We start from the raw sequence: 26,088 nt of genomic DNA on the forward strand, positions 1-26,088 counted from the left end.
TTTACCAAAACAATATGTCATGAAATTGTAGTGGATTTGTTTCATTTTATTTTTGTGGTACTGGGGTTTGAACTTAGGACCTTTCTTTGCTAAGCAGACAATCTTTCTCTTGAGCTAAAGGTCCAACCCATGTAATAGATTTATTTATTTGTTTGTTTGTTTATTTATTTATTTATTTATTTTTGTGGGTCTTGGGGCATGAAATTGGCCTGCTTGCTATCCTGAGCTATGAAGCTCAAAGCTACTTCCCTGTCCCTGGGCTTTGATGTTGTCCCTGAGATCTTCACCTGTAGGCTAGTGCACCATGCTTGAGCCAAGACCAACTTTGCATTTTCTGGAGGTTAATCGGAGATAAGAATCTCGGGTCTTTTGTGCCCAGGCTGGCTTTGAACCTTGATCCTCAGACCTCCGCCTTCTGAGTAGCTAGGATTACAGGTGTGAGCCACTATGCCTGTTTTTCCATGTGTTAGATTTATACAGACACTAAACAAAGTATTAGCAGAGAGATAAGCAGAAGAGATTCTTTATATATATATATTTATTGTAATTAATAAAAGGGTTACATGATATTTGTCAGATAGAAGGTGCATTAATTCACATACATTGATACCCTTTCACATGTCTTGGTACACATTACCCTCCCGCCACCCACCACCCACTCCCCGTATTGGTTTTCCCCCCCTTCCCTATCAAGTTTCAGATAACCAAATACAAATAAATTCAATATATCAGATAACAAAGTGAGGTACTGTAACAATATGAGATACCCAAGGGACAGCAAAGGAGATGAGGGATAACATAGTACATTAAGGACAACAATCATTCGTTATATGGCTTTTGTTTCAATATCCTGGAGGTCATTTCAATTAGCTTCATACTATATGGCCTTATGTATCAAGGTTTTGTTCTATTGCAGATCTCTGCTAGTAGAGTCCAAGCTTTCTACTGATTATGACAAATGAGGGAAACCATTGAGCCTAAGTTCCTTTGAGTCTGGCTTACTTCACTTAATATGATTTTTTTCATTTCCTAACAAATGGGTCGATGTCATTCTTTCTGACAGAAGCATAGAATTCCATTGTGTACAAATACCACAACTTATTGATCCATTCATCAACTGAGGGACATCTAGGTTGGTTCCATATCTGTGCTATGGTGAATAATGCTGCAATAAACATTGTTGTGCTAGTGGATTTAGTATGCCCTAGATTCTGGCTGGTTGGGTAAATGCCAAGTAGTGAAATTGCTGGGTCATGGGGGAGTTCTATGTTTAGCCTTTTGAGGGACTGCCATACTGCTTTCCATAGTGGTTGAATGAGTTTGCACTCCCACCAACAGTGTAGTAGTGATTCCTCCTGGCCACATCCCCTCCAGCATCTGCTGTTATTTGTTTTCCTGATCCTGGCCATTCTAACTGGAGTAAGGTGGAATCTTAGAGTTGTTTTGATTTGCATTTCTTTTATGACCAGAGATGTGGAGCATTTCTTCATGTGTCTATAGGTCATTTTTGTTTCTTCTTCAGAGAAGACTCTCTTTAAATCTTTGGCCCATTTTTTAATGGGATGGTTGTTCCTTTGGAGATTAGTTTTGGAGTGATTCAATTTTTTGAGTTGTTGACATATTTTAGAGGCCTTTGTCTGTTGTTTGGTTGGTGAAGATCTTCTCCCACTCTGTAGGCTTCCTAATTAATTTACTAGCTATGTCCTTTGCCATACAAAAGCTCTGCAGTTTAATGCAGTCCCACTTATCCAGCCTTTCTCTGATTTGTTGTGATTCTTGGTCCTTATTAAGGAAGTTTCGACCTGTGCCAAGGAGACCTAGTGTATCTCCTATTCCTTCTTGTAAAGTTTTCAGTGTGTCAGCTTTTACCTCCAGGTCTTTGATCCATTTGGAGTTAATTCTAGTGCAGGGTGACAAAGAAGGATCCAACTTTAGTTTTCTGCAGGTGAAGGTTCTTTACCAAACTCATTCTATGAAGCCAGTATAACCCTCATCTCCAAACCAGACAGAGATTCATCAAAGAAAGAGAACTATAGACCTATTTCTTTGATGAACATCGATGCAAAACTTCTCAACAAAGTACTGGCCAACCGTCTACAATAACTCATCAAAAAATTATACACTATGATCAAACTGTATTCATCACAGGGAGGCAAAGCTGGTTCAACATACGCAAATCAATTAATATAATTCAACACATCAACAGGAGCAAGGACAAAAATCACGTGGTTGTCTCAATAGACACGGAAAAGGCATTTGACAAGATCCAACACCCCTTTATGTTAAAAGCTCTGGAGAAACTAGGAATCCATGGAACATTCCTCAATGTAATAAAGGCTGTGTATGAGAAACCCACTGCGAGTATTACACTTAATGGTGAAAATCTAAAGCCAATCCCTCTAAAATCAGGAACGAGACAAGGATGCCCACTCTCTCCACTACTCTTTAACATAGTACTAGAATTCCTAGCCAGTGCAATAAGGCAAGAAGCAAGAGGAAATAAAACTATCCCTCTTTGCAGATGACATGATTCTGTATTTAAAGAATCCTGTAGACTCTATTCCCAAGCTCCTTGAGCTGATTCAAAACTTTGGAAGGGTAGCAGGCTATAAAATTAACCCTCAAAAATCAACTGCCTTCCCCCTACACCAACAGTGAGAGGAATGGGGCAATAATCAGGAAAGCAACTCCTTTTGCAATAGCCTCAAAGAAAATAAAGTACCTAGGAATTAGCTTAACTAAGAATGTAAAGGACCTTTTTGATGAAAACTTTAAAACCCTAAAAAAGGAAATTAAAGCAGAACTAAGGAAATGGAAAAACCTCCCATGCTCCTGGATTGGAAGAATCAACATTGTGAAAATGACAATCTTGCCAAGGGCTATCTACAAATTCAACGCAATACCCATCAATATCCCAATGGCATTCTTTAAAGAAATAGAAGAGGCAATTCAAAATTTCATATGGAATAATAAAAGACTCCGTATAGCAAAAACACTTCTTAGCAGAAAGAATAGCTCAGGAGGAATTTCAATACCAAACTTTAGACACTATTACAGGGCTATAATTCTCAAAACAGCTTGGTACTGGCACAACAACAGGCCTGAAGACCAATGGAATAGAACTGAGGACTCAGATATTAAACCACCGACCTATGGCCACCTAATCTTTGACAAGGGAGCCAAAAAGATAGAATGGAAGAAAGACAGCCTCTTCAACAAGTTGTGCTGGCAGAACTGGCTAAGCACCTGCAGAAGAGATTCTTTAAAGATTACCTAGTGCTTTGGTGTCTACTGTTAAAAACATATCTGGTTGCCTGTGACTCACAGGGATGCAATTCTAAGTTAACCTGTGCAGAAAAGCCCAGAGATTCCATCTCCAGTTAACCAGTAAAAAGGTAGGGAGTAGGCATCACAAAGTGGAGAGAGCTAGATATGAGTAATGTAAGCTAAGTGAGAACAAAGTGCTTAATTTCAAAATTCATCCCTCCCCCCCAAATATTCATAATGTTAGAAAAGTTTGAATTGACCTAGCAACTCAGTAGGCTGAGATCTGAGGATCTTGTTTCAAAGCCAGCTCCGGCACTACAAAGCCTTGAAACTCTTATCCCCAATTTAGCACTAGAAAATGGGAAGTGGGGCTATGGCTCAAGAAGTAGGGGGATAGCCTTGAGCTGAAGAGTTTAGTGACAGTGCCCAGGCCTAAAGTCCCCATGATCCACACACACACAAAAAAGTTTGAATTGACATATCATGAGAGACAGAGAAAGGTACTTTTTATGCAACCAAATACATTCCACAATGAAAATACATTAATATATAACAAGATGTGACTTCAAAAGAGCCTAACCAGCTAACCAGCCCCATAAGGGTGACTCATGCTTTATAATCCTAGCTACTCAGGAGGCTGAGATCTGAGGATAGGGGTTTGGGTTCAAAGTCAGTCTAGGCACAAAAGTCTGTGAGACTCTCATCTCAAGTTAACCATCGAAAAACCAGAAGGTGTGCAGTGGCTCCAGTGGTAGAGTGATAGCTTTGAACTGAGGAGCACAGAGATACCTTCCAGGCCCAGAGATCAAAACTCAAGACCGACAAACAAACACACAGACACAGACACAGACACAGACACAGACACAGACAGACACACACACACACACACACACACACACACACACACACACACACACACAAAATACATTGAATTTGTAGACAGCACTTGGCAGGATTGCCATTTTCACCATGTTAATTCTTCCAATCCTGGAGCATGGGAGTTTTTTCCATTTCCTCATTTCTGCTTTAATTTCCTTTTTCAGGTATTTAAAGTTTTGGCAGAGGTTGAAACTTTCTTAGTAAAGTCCCAGAAACACAATAAATTAAAGAAAGTTTGGATAAATGGGACTGCATTAAATTGCAGAGCTTCTGTATGACAACGGACATAGCTAGCAAGTTAAATAGAAAGCCCACAGAGTGGGAGAAGATTTCACTAACAATATAACAAAAGCTAAAATATATCTATAGCTAAAAAAAATGAATCTCTCCAAAACAAGTCTTCAAAGAAACAACCATCCCAGTTAAAGATGGTACAAAGCAGACTCAAAGGAACATAGGCTCAATGGTTTCCCTCATTTGTCATAATCAGTAGAAACCTTGGGCTCTCCTAGCAGAGATTTACAATAGAACAAAACCTAGATACATAAGACTATAAAGAATGATGCTAAATGAAAGGACCTCCAGGATATAGAAACAAAAGCCATATAATGAGTGATGAGTTTTGTCCTTAATATACTATGTTATCTCTCATCTCTTTTGCTGTCCCTTGGTTATCTCATATTGTTACAGTATCTCACTTTGTTATCTGATATATTGTATATATGCTTATTTGAGATTGGATAGGGAAGGGGGGAAAACAAGATGAGGGGTGGGGGTAGGGGAAGGGAAATGGGGACCAAGACATGAGAAAGGGTATCAAAGTATATGATGTAACGAATGTGAAGTGGTGAATATAATGTGACCTTTCTATTAATTACAATAAAAATATATGAAAAAAAAGATGGGCCAAAGACTAAAAGAGAGTCTTCTCTGAAGAAGAAATAAGAATGGCCTATAGACATATGAAGAAATGCTCAACATCTCTGGCCATAAAAGAAATGCAAATCAAAACAACTCTAAGATTCCACCTCACTCAAGTTAGAACGGCCATGATCAAGGGATCTAATAACAACAGATATTGGCAGGGATCAGGCCAAGAGGGATCACTACTCACTGTTGGTGGGAGTGTAAACTTGTTAACCACTATGGAAAGTAGTATGGCAGTTCCTCAAAAGACTAAACATAGAGCTCCCCTTTGACCCAGCGACTCCACTACTTGGCATTTACCCAATTGTCCAAAAACAAGGACATACTAAAGCCACCTGCACAACAATGTTCATGCCAGCACTATTTACCATAGCAAAGATATGGAACCAACCCAGATGCCCCTCAGTAGATGATTGGATCAACAAGATGTGTTATTTTTACACAATGGAATTCTATACTGTCATCAGAAAGAATGACATTGCCTCATTTATAAGGAAATGGAAAGACTTGAAAAAATTATATTAAATGAAGTAAGCCAGACCCAAAGGAACATAGATTCAATGGTTTGCCTCACTTGTTATAATTAGTACAAACCTTGGACTCTCTTAGCAGAGGATTACAATAGCTCAAAACCTAGATTCATAAGGGCATATAGGAGGGGCTAAATGAAAGGATCTCCAGGATATGGAAACAAGAGCCTTATAATGTGTTATTGGTGTTCTTATTGTACTATGTTATTTCTCATCTTTTTTGACCCCTCAGTTAATCTCATATTATTACCGTATCTTACCTTTTTATCTGGCATATTGCATTTATTTGTTTATTTGAAATAGGAAAGGGAAGGGGGAAAACAAGATGAGAGGAGGGTGTGTGGGGAGGTAAATGGGGACAAAAACATGAGAAGGAGTATCAATGTGTATGAAATAATGTACCTTCTCTGGCAAATATAACTGTAACCCCTCTATTAATTACAATAAAAAATAAGTCTGGGTTAAAAAATACAAAAAAATAAAGAGCTTTAACATCATACAGTTCCCAATAAAACAGGCTAAACTGTTGAAAATTAAAGTTTCTATTTACTGTTGCAAATGATATTCATGATGAGATTGATCATTAGGTTTTGTTTAGAAAGGAAAGGGATCTCAGGGTTTATCTGTTTTGATAAATCATAGATATTACAAAAAAGAGAAGCAAGGGACAAAACCTACTCCTAGAGTTCAAGTCCGACAACCGACCAAAAAAAAAAAAAGAAAAAGAAAAAGAGAGATGCAAGTTTGTGTGGGCCAATTGTAAAGCTAGACCTCATTGTCCACATCAGTCACCATCTTTCATGATCTGTCTTTAAAGCACTTGCCATTAAGAGATTCTGTATCCTCTTCTTAAATCGGAATGGGCCTGACAACTAATTTTAACCATCAGAAATGATGTAACATTTCTAAAGCTGGATCTAAAAAAAAAACATTAAATGCTGATTTTTATTGCTTAGGTTTAGTTTTGTCCTGAGAACATGCTTGGCTGATAAGGTTGCAGGATATGAAAGAGACAAGAGTCGTAGAGAACAGTCAACATCTAAATCTGCAAGTTAGAGAGACTGCAGTCAAAATTAGTGAGTCAACAGCCTGCCTCAGGGATATTAAAGCCACTCACTAGTAAGCATATTCAAGACCAGGAGAGACACTCAAACTTATCAAAAGCTTTGTCAGCAGGGGTCGAGTTTCATGGGGTTAAGCCATAGTGATTCAAGAGAGCTAACTGCATGAGGAGACTTGACAATGCATAGTGGAGAGAGACCTTACTTGACAGAATGTGTAGTTATATGATTTGTCTTGTAAGTTCCAGAGAAACATGAAACATGGTGGCACAGGTTTTGTGTCTGGCTTCAGCTGAGAGTTGGAAAATGTTGCCAAGTTGTGGAGGAAGGCTAGAGTTTGATAAAGAGACTGTGATTGGAGCCTGGAAAAGTGATGATGCAGGTAATGTCATCACAAAATACATGTCTAAACTGGTGCCTGCAGTAGCCTGGATTGATGGGAACTATATTTAATGAATTTTTGGATTTGCCTAAGGAGAGCTGCAGGGAAAATGTTGAAAAAGTCAGGTGAGTTCTCTTAATTGTGTAGAATATGGCAAGAAAAGTGGTGAGCTAAAGGAAAAACTGGCTGGTTTCCTAGGAGAATTTAAAAGGTATAAAAGAGAGCCAGATTTATGGGTTGCTGAATAAAATAGTTTCTCATCTTCAGTTCCATGAATCAAGAAAAAAATGTCAAAATAAAGTATAACCCGGGGCATGAATTAAAACATCATAGTAGCATAAGACCTCTTCTTAAAACCTGAGGAAGAATTAGACAAGAGTTAAGCTAGAGGGCTCAACTAGACAAAAGGAGTCCTAAGAATGAAGATGTTTGATCTGTTCAAACAGAGTATGATTAAAAAGAATTTGTTGAACTGGGTAGATGCAAATCTAAATAATTAAGAACCTACAATTTTTTTTAAGGATTGTACAAGCACAAGCACCACCTATTGGACTCCACGTTACTGAGATTGTTTAAAATACAAGAGCCTTCAGCGTTCTATTCTTCTATAACAGAAACATTAGCTGAGAGAAAGGATTTTGAAGGTATGAACATCTAATTTAAAAAAAATTAAGATTGGAGAAGAGATCATTGACAAATTGGAAATAAGGAAAATAATGGAGCAAAATGGAAGATTCTTTCTCTCTCTCTCTCTCTCTCTCTCTCTGTCTGTCTGTCTCTGTCAGTCTCGCTGCCTGCCTGTCTGTCTGTCTGTCTGTCTGTCTGTCTGTCTCTCTCTCTCTCTCTCTCTTTCATTTCATCATCTGTGGGACTTGAACTCAGGGCCTGTACATTATCCTAGTGCTCTTTAACTATTTACTTGCTGTTTATTTACTTTATTATTATACTAAAGGTGATTTGCAGAGAGAATACAATTGCATGGGTCCCATAATGAGCGCATTTCCTTTGTACAATGTCTCCCTTCCTTCACTCTCTCCCAGTCCCTCCTACCACCTCCACCTAAGACGGCCTGTGAGCTCCACTGCTGTATTTCCCCCCCACACTCCCTCAAGACCTGTATCATCCTTACCTTTGTGAATAAAATTTCTACTTGATACAATTTTCCTCTCATTGTCTCACTAGTGAACTGTGGATAGTGGTAATAGAATGAACACAACTTGTCTTTTCAGAATCTCTGAGTTAAAATGTACTATACACATCTGAAAAATTGTTTCCGATCATAGGATGCTGGCCTTTAAGGACAACATAATAAGCAGAAGACACATTTGGTTATCTTGAGAGGAGATAAGCATCATCTTTATGTAACAATATTACTCAATTAGGGCCAGTGTATGGAATGAGAGTAGAATGACTACAGAAATTGATCTAAATATTCATCCCTTACTAACCCATATCCTTTGTGATGGGACCTTGAGCTCTTTTTTTCAAGAGAACAATTTTACCATCATTTGGACTTCATTATTTGCATTTTCAATTACAATACTACAAAAGCCATTGAGAGTGGGTTCTTAGCTTTGCTTTGGTGGTCTTGCACAATTTTTCTGTTTGTCACTCTCAGGTCTCAACCCATTCAGGAGACTATTCTGTGCTACTTTGTTGGGTGGAAATAAAAAATTGGACCAACCTACACCTACCAATTGTCATGCATTCAATCTGCACAAATTAGATCCGCTCAGCTGCTATCTGGTAGGGGGCACAGGAGGAGTCTTTGCAAAAGATAGACCTTCTAGGCTATCTTAGTGTGTTTGGGACATTTAACAGAATTCCATGAAGTACACTAGAGCATTTATAGACAACAAAGATTTATTTTATAGACTACTTATATAACTTCTAAGTCTAAGACCAAGACAACTACTGATTCAGTTCCCAGTTTAGGCTTAATTCCTTTCTGTCTTCTCTTTGAATCATTGAAGTATTTCTCCAAGTATTAACAAGGCTTTGTCCTCCTTAAGGACAGGAAACTTTCAGTTTCCAAGCAAATTTCTTTACATATAGTCTGCCCCTACCTTAATAATAATTTTAATTAGATAATTTGAACTAAGACCAAACAAATCTATTAATCTCCTTATAAATTTTATTTTCACAATGTAATCATATCTTAAATTCCTTATTTTCTAGCACTATCACAATGGAAGTCAGAATTTTGGCATACAAATTTGGGATCTGGAATACAAACAATCATTTCTCTAACTACATTTGATCCATGAGTTTGTTTATAAATACTGTTATACACTTATGATTATAAGGCTCTGAGTTTTGAAGTACTTTGTTATCTAACATTAACATATCAATAGATAACAGAAAATTGTTACAACCTGATATAGTAATTCTTAGTGATTCATTTCAACTAGCAATGTAAATTTCAAGTTGTTGATGATAATGGTATATAGAAATTAAATTTGAAAAAAAAGAATGACTGCTGAGAATAGAAAAACACAAATAATCAGGAAAACTAGTAACAACAGATGCTGGAGGGCTGGAGGGGATGTGGTCAGGAGGGATCACTACTACACTGTTGGTGGGAGTGCAAACTCCTTCAACCACTATGGAAAGCAGTATGGCAGTGCCTCAAAAGGCTAAACATAGAGCTCCCCCATGACCCAGCAATTCCACTACTTGGCATTTACCCAACCATCCAGCAACTAGGGCATACTAAATCCACTAGCACAACAATGTCATTGCAGCATTATTCACCATAGCAAAAATATGGAAGTAACCTAGATGTCCCTCAGTTGATGAGTGGATCAACAAGTTGTGGTGTTTGTACACAATGGAATTCTATGCTCCTGTCAGAAAAGATGACATCGCCCCATTTGTTAGGAAATGGAAAGACTTAGAAAAATCATATTAAGTGAAGTAAGCCAGACTCAAAGGAACATAGGCTCAATGGTTTCCCTCATTTGTCATAATCAGTAGAAACCTTGGGCTCTATTAGCAGACATTTGCAATAGAGCAAAACCTTGATACATAAGGATATAGTATGAAGCTAATTGAAAGGACCTCCAGGATATGAAAACAAAAGCCATATAATGAATGATTGTTGTCCTTAATGTACTATGTTATCTCTCATCTCTTTTGCTGTCCCTTGGTTATATCATATTGTTACAGTATCTCACTTTGTTATCTGATGTATTGGATATATTTGTATTTGGTTATTTGAAATTGGATAGGGAAGGGGGGAAAACCAAAATGGGGGGTGGGGGGAGCGTAATGTGTACCAAGACGTGTGAAAGGGTATCAATGTATGTGAATTAATGCACCTTCTATCTGGCAAATATCATGTAACCCTTTTATTAATTACAGTAAAAAATATTAAAAAAAGAAAAACACAAATAGTGGGTTTCCTATTGTGGAGTCTATGTAGCTGACTTTGATTCTTCTTTGTATTCTGCATCTGTCTAGGAGTCTGGAAATGAGAAGAATAGAAGAGAGGTAAATAGCCCTGGGGAATTACACTAGTAGCCAAGCGAGAAAGACCTGGAATAGCAGACAGCCACCACCATGGCAGGAGCTAGGGGAACTTCAGTTCCAAACCCTGACAATATGTCTCACAGGTGAGACAGGTGTGTGTAATAGTTCACTCATCTTTGTCTTTTAATAGAATAGAACTGCAGAATTAGAAGATAAATTTTCCTAAAGAAGAATATTTGTGGCTGCTTATGATGAAAAGGTTTATTGATCTGGTAAGTTTGGAAGGTATCAGGTCAAATAAAAGGAGCATCTTTTTTTTAAATGCCAGAACTTCTAGAAGTCTATACTATATTATTTGTATTGTGAATCCACAAAGGAACATAAAATATGCGAAATACTACATGTTTATTTGAGCCTAAGCTTCTTTTTTTAATTTATTTTTAGCAGAGCAATTTTAAAGATCATATTTTTCACCCCACACCCATTGGGGAATGCTGAATTCATAGATAGTAAAGTGTATAATTTTTGCTTCTAGATTTAAAGATTTACTGTTTTTTCAATAGAGAAAATTTTATACAAGTGTATTTTACAGTTTACCCTTAATTAATTTAAAACAGTCCATATTATTTTAGATGTTCAGATTGTTTTTACTTCCAAGGTGTGATGCCCTCTCTCTCTTTCTCTCTCTCTCTCCCCCTCTCATGGGGAATTGAACACAGTGCTTCATGCATACGAAGCAAGCAGGCTACCATTGAGCAACATTCACAGCCCCTGATGCCATATCTTTTAACCCCTGTATTTAAATATAGATAAAGTATAATAATCACTTTTATAAACATTTACATGTTGAAAGACATGGTGGATGTTGCCCAAATTGTATGATTATGCTATCATATTTACTCACTAAAACAACTTATAAATTCAGGAAAGGTTTGCTGTTAGAAATGGCAGTTATCCAGTTGGTAGAGATGATACTTTTAGCCTATACTATACTTCATTCAAACATTTAAATGTGACTAAATCAAACCTTAAAAGAGTATGGCTAGGAAAGCAATCAATTTATTTAGCATTGATAAAACTGAGATACATTCACAATTCTATATGGTACTGACAATCACTTCACTGTTGCATAAAATCATTATTATTCACTAAAGACTGACCCTGTAGACTGAGATGAAGAGCTGCTACTAGTAGGTATGAAAAAAATCAAATGTTTATAGACTCCATTGTGTGAATTTGTTTTCTTAACTCAAGGTTTACAATTTTTTGAGACTATTTTCACCTTTATAAATTAGAATATTCATATAAATTCTAAAAATCATCCATGTTAGTCATGTTGGGATGAGTAAAATTATCAATAAGCTCTTACTTGTGATCATACTATGGCAGAAAAGGAAAGAAGCATTTTCAAGGAAAGAAAGTGCCACACATAAAATACTTTTGCAGAAAAAAGCATTAGTAGAGATTTCCTATAATATAGTATCACTGTGTTGTAGAATAACTTAGTGAGATTTTTAGTATATCATTTGCCAAGTTTTAGTGCAATGTGTATTTATTCATAAAATTATCCAACTTAATAAAATAAGGACTATACTCATCACCACTGTTTCCTAATGTTATTTTCTAATTCCTTCTTGTATCCTCTCTATATAACTGCATAGCATGCAACTACCAAACTGTTGTCATGATGGATAATTGTACATAAGATAGATTTCCACACAAATGGAATCTTACAATAGATAACATATCTTTTTTTTTCACTCAGAATTACTAGTTTAAGATTCATCTAGATATGCTATATGCATTAGTATTTCATAGCTTTTAATTGTTGAACCAAATATTGGACTGTTTTCCTGTTGGTAGAAATTTGGTTTAGAATTGAAGACCCAGATATCAACCCACAGACCTATGGCCATCTAATTTTGATAAAGGAGCCACAAAAATGGAATGGAAGAAAGACATCCTCTTCAACAAGTAGGGCTGGTTAAGCACCTGCAGAAAACTACAGTTGGATCCTTCTTTGTCATCCATTTGTCAGGATTAACTCCAAATGGATCAAAGACCTCGAGGTAAAAGCAGATACACCGAAAACTTTACAAGAAGGAATAGGAGATACACTAGGTCTCCTTGGCACAGGTTGAAACTTTCTTAATAAGGGCCCAGAAACACAACAAATCAAAGAAAAATCTGGCTAAGTGGGACTGCATTAAACTGCAGAGCTTCTGTATAGCAAAGGATATAGCTAGCAAACTAACTAGGAAGCCCAGAGAGTGGGAGAAGATCTACACTAACTATACAACAGAAAAAGGCCTTATATTTAAAATAAATCAACAGCTCAAAAAGTTGAATCACTCCAAAACTAATCCCCCCAAAATCAACCATCCCATTAAAAGATGAGCCAAAGACTTAAAGAGAGACTTCTCTGAAGAAGAAATAAGAATGACCTATAGACACATGAAGAAATGCTCGACATCTCTGGCTATAAAAAACCTGCAAATCAAAACAGCTCTAAGATTCCATCTGACTCCAGTTAGAATGGCCAGGATCAAGAAATCCAATAACAACAGATGCTGGAGGGGATGTGGCCAGGAGGGATCACTATTACACTGTTGGTAGGATTGCAAACTCGTTCAACCACTATGGAAAGCAGTATGGCAATTCCTCAAAAGACTAAACATAAGAGTTCCCCCATGACCCAGCAATTCTACTACTTGGCATTTACCCAACCATCCAGAAACAAGGACATACTAAATCTACTAGCACAGCAATGTTCATTGCAGCACTATTTACCATAGCAAAGATATGGAACCAACCCAGATGTCCCTCAGTTGATGAGTGGATCAACAAGATGTAGTATTTATACACAATGGTATTCTATGCTGCTGTCAGAAAGAATGACATCGCCCCATTTGTTAGGAAATGGAAAGACTTAGAAAAAAATCATATTAAGTGAAGTAATCCAGACTCAAAGGAATATAGGCTCAATGGTTTCCCTTATTTGTTATAATCAGTAGAAACCTTTGGCTCTTCTAACAGAGATTTACAATAGAACAAAACCTAGGTACATAAGGCCATATAAGATGACACTAAATGAAAAGACCTTCAGGACATAGAAACAAATACCATATAATGAGTGATTGTTGTCCTTAATATATTATGCTATCTCTCATGTCTTTTGCTGTCCCTTGGTTATCTCATATTGTTACAGCATTTTTCCTTCTTATCTGATACATTGTATATATGCTCATCTGGTTATTTAAAATAGAATAGGGAAGGGGGAAAAATAAGATGAGGGACAGGGGTAAGGGGACGGAAATGGGTAGCAAAGCATGAGAAAGGTTATCAATGTTTGTGAAGTAATGCACCTTCTATCTGGTGAATTTAATGTAACCCTTCTATTAATCACAATAAAAAATATTCAAAAGAAAGGAATGCAAATCAAAGCAATTCTTGAGATTCTACCTCACCCAGTTAGAATGGCCATGATCAAGAAATCTGATAACAACTGATGCTGGTGGGGATGTGGCCAGGAGGGACAACTACTACACTGTTGGAGTGTAATCTCATTCAACCACTATGGAAAGCAGTATGGCAGTTCCTCAAAAGACTAAACATTGAGCTCCCATATGACCCAGCAATTCCACTACTTAGCATTTACCAAATTGGCCAAAAACAAAGATATACTAAAGCCACTAACACAAAGTTATTCATTGCAGCACTAGTTACCATAACAAATATATGGAACCAACCTAAATGCTCCTCAATAGATGATTGGACCAACAGGATGTGATATTTATACACAATGGATTCCCGCCACCAGAAAGAATGACATTGCCCCATTTGTAAGGAAATGTAAAGACAGAAAAAATCATATTAAGTGAAGTAAGCCAGACTCAAAGGAACATATACTCAATGGTTTCTCTCATTTGTCATAATTAGTGTAAACCTTGGACTCTACTAGCAGAGGTTTACAATAGGGCAAAACCTAGATACATCCTGTATAGGATGAGGCTAAATGCAAGGACCTCCATGATATAGAAACAGTAGCCATATAAAGTGTGACTGTTATTCTTCATCTTACCTTGTTATCTGGTATGTTGTATATTCATTTATTTGTTTATTTGAAATAGAATAGAGAAGGGGAAACTAAGATGAGGGGAGGGGATGGGAGAGGGAAATGGGACAAAAACATGAGAAGGGGTAGCAATGATTGTTAAGAAATGGATCTTCTATCTGGCAAATATAATGTAACCCTTGTATTAATTACAATAAAAAAAGAAAAAGAGAGAAAATCAGTGCCTGGCCCGGGTGATTCTTACTTATAATATCAGCAGTGAGGAGGCTGAAACAAAGAATGTGAAACTGAGGTGATCTGATTCACCCATAAAATTCAGCCATAAAAAAACTGCCTTCAATTGGAATGTACTTCCTTTCTCTCTCTTTTTTTCTTACAAAAATATAGGCAAAAAGAGATGAAGGTTTAACTTTATAGGCAAATGAAAGCTCTTTTCCAAAGTAGTTTTATCTTCCTGTATTCCCATAACTTTATGAGAATTTTCCCTCCTGCAAATTTTTCTAGTCATTGGGTAAAATGAACCCTTTTTCTTGCCGTTTTAATAAATCTCTAGTACAAGGGTTTTTTTGGACTAAAAATGTTGGATGTGGTTTCATGCATTTATTTGCTACCCATATGTCTTGTTTTATAAATCGCCTCATTCAGATCTTCAGTTTATCTTTGGTGCTGTGCTTTTATGTAGGACACTATTACCTATGAACCTTTAATGTGAATCTTCCCATAGCCTCTGAGGATCTTTCCAGATATTGAACAGTACTCAGGTAAATAACCAAGCTGGAGTTTTGTGAAGAGCTCTGAAAATCTGTGTGCATAGTTCTCCCTTCTGGGACTCTGTTCTGTGAATTTTAGCTGTCTGGTATCCTTTACTGTCATTTCCATTTCCTTAGGAAGTCTGCTGGCATTTCCTTAGGAAACTTAGTTTCCCTCTCTGTGCTATATCTCAATGTAGCACTATGTGAATAAAGCCCAGATGATCGATCTCACTTTCATCCTGCAAAAGTATTCAAGAAACCCATCCCTTTATTTTGTGATGTCAGTGTCCTAAAAACTGCTTTTATATGTAGTTTGAAATTTTTCTATGTGTGTTTTGGGGAAGATAAATTTCATCCTTACATCTCTGTGTTGCTTGAAGCAGGTCCTGTAGTGACAGTTTTTATTTGTGACCATATTATTTATTTTTAAATCAATTGCTTTTCATTATTTCACATATTATTTTCCCCTCATGAAGATTAGCTTGATATTTGGTTTTTACTTTGTTTCCTCTTAGATGTTTTCCTTTATTTGTTTACTTAGCTACTTATTCAAAATACAATTCATTACTACCATGAAGCTAACACAGTGCTAAATGCAAGATAAACAAAAATGAGATTTTTCTGCTTCCTACTATGGCTTAACTAGAGACAAAAGAAAACATTTTAAAAGTATAAAGATTGAAAATATTTGATTTGATCCTTCATGGTTACTAATAATTCTAGTAATTGGTATTTATTTTTTGTGTGTTTCAGGTGGATTTCTTATTCAGAGTTCAAATTCTCAGGCTGACTTGCCCACCTGGAAACTATAGTACAACTCAAGTCAGATAAAAAGGGCAAGGAATTCTCTAATTCCTTCTTAGCTATGGCTGTTTATGCTTTGGTGTATAGAAATTGTCTAGGTCATTCAAAACAAAGGAAACCAAATAGAGAGACAAGAGGGGAATGCTATCTCTAGCAGGGAGAACAGAAGAAATGGCATTTCAAGCAATCTTAGCTGAGGGAAAGGAAATCATGCACTGAAGGACAGTGAGCAGGAAAAAGAGGACAGAATTGAGGTTATATGTGTGAAATGTGAGGAGTGTGTGTGTGTGTGTGTGTGTGTGTGTGTATTGTGAAGGGCTTTTGCCACATGGGAGAATTGGGGCTAGAAGGCAGAAGGAAGAATATTACAATAGTGATGTATTGTAAAAGAATTTAAATGAGTATGGCCTTTGTTACATAAATAAGAACTTGAATCATAAATAATACGCCTCTGTGTATAATAGATGGTAGAGAAGTGGGTTTTTGATTAGCAGTTGTCATGAGACAAAAGTTCACCTAGGAGGCTAGTGCATATAAAATGCATACATCTGTAGATTCATCACCCAAATCTACATTTTGATAGCCTCTTGAAAGATAGGCCAACATTAATTAGAAAGAACATTAATTATAAGAGCCAAGGATACAGCAGTGGGTCATGCAATAGAAACACAGCAGAGAGGAAGGGTTGAATTTTAGCTGATATGAAGAACAGAATATCTAGATCCAGTTTTTCAATGTGCACATTCAAAAATTATTTATGTCTTGTTACTACACAAATATTGGATATAGCATGTTAGAAATCATTCAGTTTTCTTATACATAGTGACATATTGCAAGCCTTTTTCTAATTTACTACTTATATTGTTTTAACTTTATATAACAATATGTACATACACTTATATATGTGTTCACAATGAAATTAATCCTTATTCTCTTCATCTCTAAGATGTCCACTATGTTTTTATACTGTAAATTATTAGAGAATTTCTGAAGACCTATAGAAAAGTCAATATTTTGATTTACTTTATGATTATTAAAAATAGTGCCATTTCATAATTCCTTATAATTTTCTATTGGAATATATATGTCATATGAATCAACTATTACTAGCTAGTTATTTATACATTTGGTCATTTACAATGCATACTTTTAATATATTTCTTACAATATTTTCAATATATTTCTTACAATATTTTCACAATTTTTAAAATAAAATCACAAGATATTTACATTTAAGTGGCTCTGGCATGTAGCCATGTCAGTATGCGACATTTTAAATTCATGACTGTTTCCATAAATTGGTAAGGTTTTTAGTTATTTGACAAAAATGAATTACCCAAAATAATTATGATGAATCAGATAATGTGAAAACTGCCCAAAACTTAATGCTATTTTTTATATAAAAATTTTACAGTTTCATTCCTAAAATGGTCTTGAGGTTTTTGGTGTTGGCCTATCCAATCATTTTCTCTTATAACAAAATGAGCCTTTTGTTTGTGATTAATTCCCACAGTCTTTCTATACAGAGAGATAGGGCAAGTTCTAGCCGTCTGGCCTGCTTCATTTCTCTTTTTCTTAACTAATGTGATCTTCAGGTTCTTTCCACGTGGGTTTCAGGGCATCTTGAGGATCTGCAGATGGCTGCTTTCCTCATACACAAGATTACACTGCCAATGAAAAGGGGATTTAGCTTTAGACTTAGCCCTTCACTTTTGTCTTAAAAGAGTCAACGCAAGCAGTGTCCCTGACACTTAAAATTTTTATGAAAATAACAATGAAAACCTAAAGCGAGTGATATTTTTGTACAAAGCAATCACCCTTAGCTAACCTTACAGTTTATTTCACTCTCATTTATGAATTTGCAAGGCATCAACTACCTTGCTTAAAAAATGAAAACAGATTATTGCTGTGGACTCAAGCATGAATGTAGCAGATACTTAATTCTAAAAATAGAATTTTTTGTTAAAGACCACGTATAAAGAACATGCATTCTATATACAAATGAGTATAAATGCACAATCCAAGTTAAAATTGTTAAGACCTAGGTCTTTTCAGTTTATGGCAAGGTGTGTTTCTAAATCAATATATATATATACATATATTCATAAATGCACATATTGATCAGTACATTCTGGTTCATCACTTCCTGTTTAATCTTCATTCAAACAAATTAATGTGCTGTTTCATAGCCACCCTTCTTTCCTACCACAGTACTGCTGCTTTATTTATGCTGATGTTCCCTTGTCCCTTATACTTGATCTGTGCCATCTCTCTAATAATGTTGGCAGTGGTGGTGATAGTGTGTGTGTGTGTGTGTGTGTGTGTGTGTGTGTGTCTGTGTTTAAAGAGTAGTAAGGAGAGATTAATAAAAATTAGTGAGTTCTTTTTCCTTCCTAACTCTCCTGTATATGGGTCTGGAATTGTTATCTAAGCAACAGCATGCTGCCATGTTCTATTTCTTTCTTTGTTTACCATTTCTTGAGATTTATGGTATGGGGTGGTATAGTTACTATTGCTGAATTACAGATTATTTTTTTAACATCATTTCTATTGTTCATATTCATTCAATAACAATAGGAAAAGGAAAAATGCTTGTTTCAGCTTCACTTTTCCACAGTTACCATCAAATCCACACTTACTTCAAAACCATTATAATTTTTGACCAATTTAAACTTTGGCTTGAAAGTAACAAACTTAAGTTTTTTTTAATAGAAATATTCTTACTATTTTTCTATATAAGGAAGCCTCTAAAGAAGAATGTGCTCCACAGTAGGGCAAAGAAAAAGAGCTGAATTTCTTTTTGCCATATTGTGACATTCAAGTGCAAACACTCTGTATTCAATCAATCAAAAAAAGAAAGCAGGCCTGCAGAATCAGCTTGCCAATGCTAAATCCAATTATATAATAGCCTATATAAAAGAAGTGGTACTTATATGAAAGTGAATTTCTTTTACTTTAATTTTTATACTCTAAATAGTCCAATTAAAAAGTTTGTTTTTTTTTTTTTGGAAGAGAAAATTTGTAATGAAGTTGATGATAGATGAGAATGACTTCCAGGGGCGGCTCCTTTGTACTTTGTCTCTTTGTGGAACTGAAACCATCAAGGGCTATCTTTGCTTTTGGAAGTGATTTACTTTGCCTTAGAATTCTGTATTGTTGTGTGCAAACCAATTCAGTAAATGTCACCATCAAGTATAAATGAGCTCTGTCAGAGATCATCTAAGGAGGAAATGATAATAATGGGGAAGAGAAATGGAAATGAATGTTTGTATGGTTTATACTTCAAATATCCATGAAATCTTAATATTTTAAGTGCTCAGAAATACATTGTTGCCCTGAACTGTTTGTAAATGAATTTCTGGCTGTATTTTGTATTTAAAATAAGGAGTCATGAAATTTAAAAAGTTTGAAATAAGAGAAGATTTCATTTATACTTTCTTGCTTCTTTTCTTTTTCTTTCTTTCTTTGACTGTATGCCCAAATGTGTTTTTTTTTTTTGCCAGTCTTGGGCTTGAGCTCAGGGCCTAGCAGTGTCCTTGGACTTTCTCAAGGCTAGAGCTCTACCACTTGAGCCTCAGCACCACTTCTGGCTTTTTTCTATGTATGTGGTACCGAGGAATCGAACCCGGGTCTTCATGCATGCTAGGCAAGCACTTTAACCACTAGGCCAAACTCCCGGCCCCCCAAATGTGTTTTATAAACCTGAAATTATCTTAGGTGAGACTCCAAAATTCCCTGCTTTGAAGAGACAATACATCCTTTCTCTTGTCAACTCTTATAATTAGATATATACTCAGTTCTTTCCCCCAAATTATACTTTCTTTGATAATATTCGAGTTTGTTTTTTTCAATCAATTACAGGATCATCAAACAATTATCTATTAAATCAGATTTCACAAGTTTATTTCAGAAATTGTTGTGGAAATAATTGTCAGTGCAATTGAGTAGACAAAGATATATATACATTAAAAAGATATATATGCATGTGTGAGTATGTGTACATGATATCAGAGAAAGTTGAAGTGAAAATATTGGAAATCAAAGAATAAAACCTATTTGGAATACTTTTTTAGAAATGGCTATTTTACCTGGCAGAAGCAATGGGGACTCTAGGTTGGAGTAGGAAAGAATGAAAGTTATTGACTTAAAATATATGATATGTGAGAGGTTGAAGGAGTATTATTTAACTATGAAATGAGTCTTTTAAGTAATGACAAGAAGTGATATTTCCTGTGTTAGGTGGAGATGATAATTTAAGATTTATTTTAGAGACAATAAATATGTAATGAGACAAAATTGTGAGAACATGAAACACTTTTAAGTGATTTTATACCTTGAAAGGTAGATCATGAATTCAAGGAGTCTAAGGAGTTATCATGGGAAACTGTCATCCTGAAGAAGAGAGAACTTCTTTGAGGAAGGTGGTAATGAATCTGATTGGGCTAATACTGAAGATACCAAGAGAATCAAAAATCAGGCAATAAGAGCTGATTTTTCTCAGTGTACTCCTTATTGCAAAATAAATCTTAGGACCTATGAGAATTAAATATTTGCCTAAATAGCAATCATTACTGGCCAGATACTAAGTCCTTTGAATTCATTTTTAATATTAAATCATGAAGAGGTTTGTTAATGTTCTTATATTAATCATTTTTGCATATTCTCTGTACATTTTAAACATTGAGTACTATTGAGATTATGGTGTAATGGTTAGGAAATCATCTCAACCTTACTTATACAATCGTCTATTGTCTTTAAAGAATATTATGCAAATATCATATCAAATTTTAAGTTATATTTTACTTGTCTGTAAATCCTTTTTTAAATGTTTTTCAGTACTTGGATTTGAACTCCAGGCCTCGCATTTGTTATTCCTCTAGATCTCTTTCCCTTAGGTGTTTTGTAAGTTATTTCCTTCACTCCACCAGGCCTAGATCAGATCTTCTCTATGACTCTAGGCCCTCCTGCTTAGTTGAGATCATAGGTGCAGCCTGCCATCCCCAGCTTATTGCTTTGTCTAGGCTGATATAAAACTATAATCCTCCCCATTTCTGCCTTTGATTTAGCTGGACTTATATGTGTACAGCCCTCCTTCCCGCCTAAATTCATTTATGAATTTTCACCTTGTTCCTACCACTTACTTTTTCTGTTTTTATCTTTGGTTTGTCTTCATAACTTATCCATACACAATTCATTTTCTGTGTCTGTCTGTCTGTCTGTCTGTCTGTCTGTCTGTCTGTCTCTCTCTCTCTCTCTCTCTCTCTCTCTCTCTCTCTCTCTCTTGTTTATGGTCAGTCATAGAGGTTGAACCAGCTCACTGTCACTGAGCTCTTTCACTCAAGGCTACTGCTCTACCACTTTGAGCCAGAGTGCTACTTCCAGTTTTCTGGTGGTTCATTGAACATAAGAATCTCATGGACTTTCCTGTTCAGGCTGGCTTTGAATCGGGATCCTCAGATCTCAGCCTCCCGAGTAGCTAAGATTAGAGGTGTGAACCACTAGCACCAAGCTTCATTAGAGTTCTTAAGTTCACAGAAATAACTTTTTTCAGTTACTATATCTAGTTAACATGCCAAAATCTGAATAATTATAATGATTTAGGTTGTGTTCTTGGGGTTTGAAATCATATTGTTTAAAATAAATTCTATTTTGAAGATTGTAAAACTGTATTCTCGAATAAATGTTCATTTATTACCTTCCTTTCAAAGTATGTTTATTTTTGCTTCATTAGTGTATTGGTAGCAAGATTATTTTATTTTATTTTTTTCCATATAATTTTTATTGTAATTAATAGAAGGGTTACATTACATTCGTCAGATGGAAGGTGCATTACTTCACATACATTGATACCCTTTCTCATGTCTTGGTCCCCATTTCCCTCCCCCCCCCACCCTCATCTTGTTTTCCCATAGGGTCAATGGTTTCCCTCATTTGCCATAATCAGTAGAAACCTTGGACTCTTCTAGCAGAGATTTGCAATAGAGCAAAACCTAGATACATAAGGCCATACAGTGTAATGCTAAATGAAAGGACCTCTAGGATATAGAAACAAAAGCCATATAATGAGTGATCGTTGTCCTTAATGTACTATGTTATCTCTCATCTCTTTTGCTTTCCCTTGGTTATCTCATATTGTTACAGTATTTCACTTTGTTATCTGATATATTGGATATATGTGTATTTGGACATTTGAAATTGGATAGGAAAGGGGGGGGACAATATTATTTTATATGAGGATATTTATGTCCAAAACTTAAGCATGATATTATGTTCTTGGTTTAAAAATGACAAATTTTGGGCTGGCCTAATGGTAAAGTGCTTGCCTAGCATGCAAAAAGCCCTGAGTTCAATTACTTGGTATCACATGCATAGAAAAAGCTGAAAGTGGTGCTGTGGCTCAAGTAATAGAGAAAGCTTAAGGACAGTGTCCAGGCCCTGAGTTCAAGCCACAAGAATGGCAAAAAAAAGATAATTCCCTGATTTTAGACTTAAATAGAATAAATACTGTATCATATGATTTTTTTTACAATTAGCAATTGCATTATTTTTCATTAAGTATATTACATTTTAAATAATTTTGAAATAAAGTCAAACTAGTCAAGTTTTATAATTCTATTGTATTACCTAGAATTATAGATTTCTTTCAGATGAGTTCTATTTTCAGCTTATGGCATTAGAAGTCACACTAAGTGAACTGAATTGAAGTTTATTCTTCATATATGTTGGAACTCAGAATACTAGTTTTTTAAAGATCTAAAAGAAATCACGAATACAATTTTCTGAGTCTACTGATAATATTTGCCAGATTCATAAACAAAAACCTTTCAGGTATTCAGATATTTATTTTCTATTGAGTTATTTTAAGTATATCCTCATAAGATTTTTTTGTGTGGCTGAAGTTTGAACTATGGGTTTTATGTGCTGTTCTGCTGGAGTCACATCTGTATGCAATTTTAGTTTCATTCTATTTCAACTAGGGTCTTAGTCTATTCAATCTTTCCAGCCTCATTTTGGGATCCACCTACTCATGTCTACAGTGTAGCTGAGATGATAAACAAAAGTCACCTACCCCATCACACAATGACAGGAATTTTTAAAGACTTTTCTGTCAGTAGTTTTAATCCCCTTTGGTGTTCACAGTTAGATTCCCCATCCCCACCCCAAGAGTGGTCAATTTAATTGGATTTTCCTATAACTGTATTTTAATTGCTTTCTAGCTAATTGATTCTATTTTTAAGGCATAATGTTCTTGGAATTGTTAATTTGCCTTTAATGTAACTTTTGAGTTAAATCCTTGGTTGTCTCATTTTTCCCATCTAATAACAAAATATTGAGAAATATAATTATTATGTTAACTTTGTGTTTTCCTGCAGTCTTCTGTATAGCAACTCCTAGGGACTTGTTTGAAATGATAATGTTTGAGATTCATTTCAGATTTACTGTAACAGAAATAATGAGACTGGACACAGAAAATTAGGCATTTACCAGAATTTTGAAGAGTCTGATATCCCATAGAATATGGGAATAATTGGTATATTATCTCTTTCATTTGCTTATGAATAAGTATCTATTTCAAGGAATATTCTTTTGAAATGTAAGCTTGAATTTATATAAAAGTTAATCTTTTAATACAACAGTTGGATAACATTATTTTTATTTAAAACCAAATTACTTGACAATTGAAGTTTTCCTTCAGTTTTGGTCAAAGGATACTGAAATTAATAAAGATGAAAATTATAGTTACTAGAACTCAACAGATAAAAAAGTAATTGATGGAAGCAATCATTTGGTAAAATTCTTTTCCAAAGTTTCATAAAAATTAATATAAGTGAGATTAACAAGATCTAAAGCTAAGAAGACAAATTTAAGAATCTACCCATATTGGGCCAGGAGTTTGGCCTAGTGATAGAGTGCTTGCCTAGCATGCATGAAGACCCCGGTTCAATTCCTCAGTCCCACATACATAGAAAAAAGCCAGAAGTGGTGCTGAGGCTCAAGTGGTAGAGCTCTAGCCTTGAGAAAGTCCAAGGACAGTTATCAGGCCCTGAGCTCAAGCCCAGGACTGGCAAAAAAAAAAAAAAAGAATCTACCCATAGGTGTGAACTCTTTAAGGCATGGGTTAATGTAGACATCATGAGAGTAAAACTTACATGAAAGTCATCGAAAGGGAAAATAAATATAATTTATTATTGTCAGATATGAGTATGATATAATTTCATTGGTAAAAAGGAAGCTTGGTCTGGGAAGAGGGTGAGGAAAGGGTGTGTCCAAGGCATATAATTTAAAGAAACAGCCCCTGACATCATCAACTCTTTTTGTTCTTTGCTCTATATCTCCTTCTGAGAATGTCAACCTATTCCAAAATGGTATTTCTGTTGCTATTAACATTGTAAAAGTATCCAGGAAATGTCAACCTAGAAATCTGAAATTTAAAAAGTAGTTTTTGAGAATTTTATATTCAAACTTCCCATATCCTGGCTGGATTGTTTATAACAAGTGGAACAGATGGTGATTAGACCCACCTGTCAAGGAGGAATTTACTATCTGACCCAAATGAAGATGGTGGAGAGTTTCTTAGGGTGACTGGAGCCTCTAATCCAAGGGTCCAAACTCCAGCTGATGACAGAAGGGGAGTAACCACAGTCAGGCCTAGGTGGGCAGGCAGAAGGAGCAGCATGACAATGATGAGTGAAGTTCTCAACCATTACATATAGTAGGAACAAATGCTGTGCAAGACAAGAGACATGATGAGAGAAACACAGTGCCAGAAATGCTTGGAAAGGATGAAAAGCCAGATCAGTTAGCCAGAAATGAGGACAAGGCCTCACCGTCCAAGTATACCATCAGATTTGCCTTAGGACTTTGAAACAAAGTATTATAAAATAAAATCAATATAGATACATACACATTATATATTGCTTTCTACAAAAGATCAAGAAGAGGGGCAGTAGCTAAGACAGAAAAGTCTTTGTGAATCTTACTTATTATTCCTTTAACATAATAAAGCATAGCTATTTTTTGCAAGGGAAGTAAAAGTGTTCTCATAGCCTTGTTTTATGCATAGCGGTGTTTTATGCATATAGACTGGTTTCTTTTGAGTATTTCCTTTTATTCCTCCCAAGTTCCTTCCCTGCTGAGGCCATGCATCTGCTGAGGAAAACTTGTGCATAAGAAAGTTGTTTAGTTCCTTCCTTTGGATCCAATTTCTGCCCAGAGGCCACCATGGGAATAAATAATAAATAAATAAATAAATAAATAAATAAATAAATAAATAAATAAATGATAGATAGATAGATAGAATTAAAATAGAAATGGAAAGTAGGAAAGTTGGGAAACCTTGCCTAAATGACAGTAAATCTTAATGGTCTGATCACACACACACAAATTGTCCTTCAAACTGGAGTGCGTATTAAATGGTAATGGATGGATGTACTTCTCTGTGAGATCAGATTTGTCTAGCAAATCCTCACTGACATAGACTCTCATTTACTACCATATAGCCTTTTGAAAATGCCATTCCAGCAGAGCATAAAAAAGGTTATTTAGATTAAGTATAGTTACAAGATAAGCAGTACACTGAGTTCATTGGGCTTCATGCACACTCATTTAATTTCCACTGCTCCATTACTCTGAATCAAACTGTCCCTGAAAGAACAAGAGGAAGGAAAGGGCATTAAAAACACAAATCACAAAGTAGAGAACATTCTTCCTGCAAACGAAATGGTGTCCATGTGTTACCATTTAATACTATGGAAATACTTTCTTGACTTTTATAGCAGGCTAAGAAATTGCACCAATCTATTAAAGAATGCAATAAAAAGACTTTGAGGTGGGTTCACATTTTTTTCCAGGTCTTTATCATTCTAGATGGGCTTGGATCTTCAAAATGCTGTAAAATGTTATAAATGATATCCATTTGCATCTGTGTGCAGCTTATGGA

The sequence above is a fragment of the Megascapheus bottae genome, chromosome 4 (assembly GCF_031878675.1).
Source record: "Megascapheus bottae isolate mThoBot1 chromosome 4, mThoBot2.hap1, whole genome shotgun sequence".
NCBI lineage: Eukaryota > Metazoa > Chordata > Mammalia > Rodentia > Geomyidae > Megascapheus > Megascapheus bottae.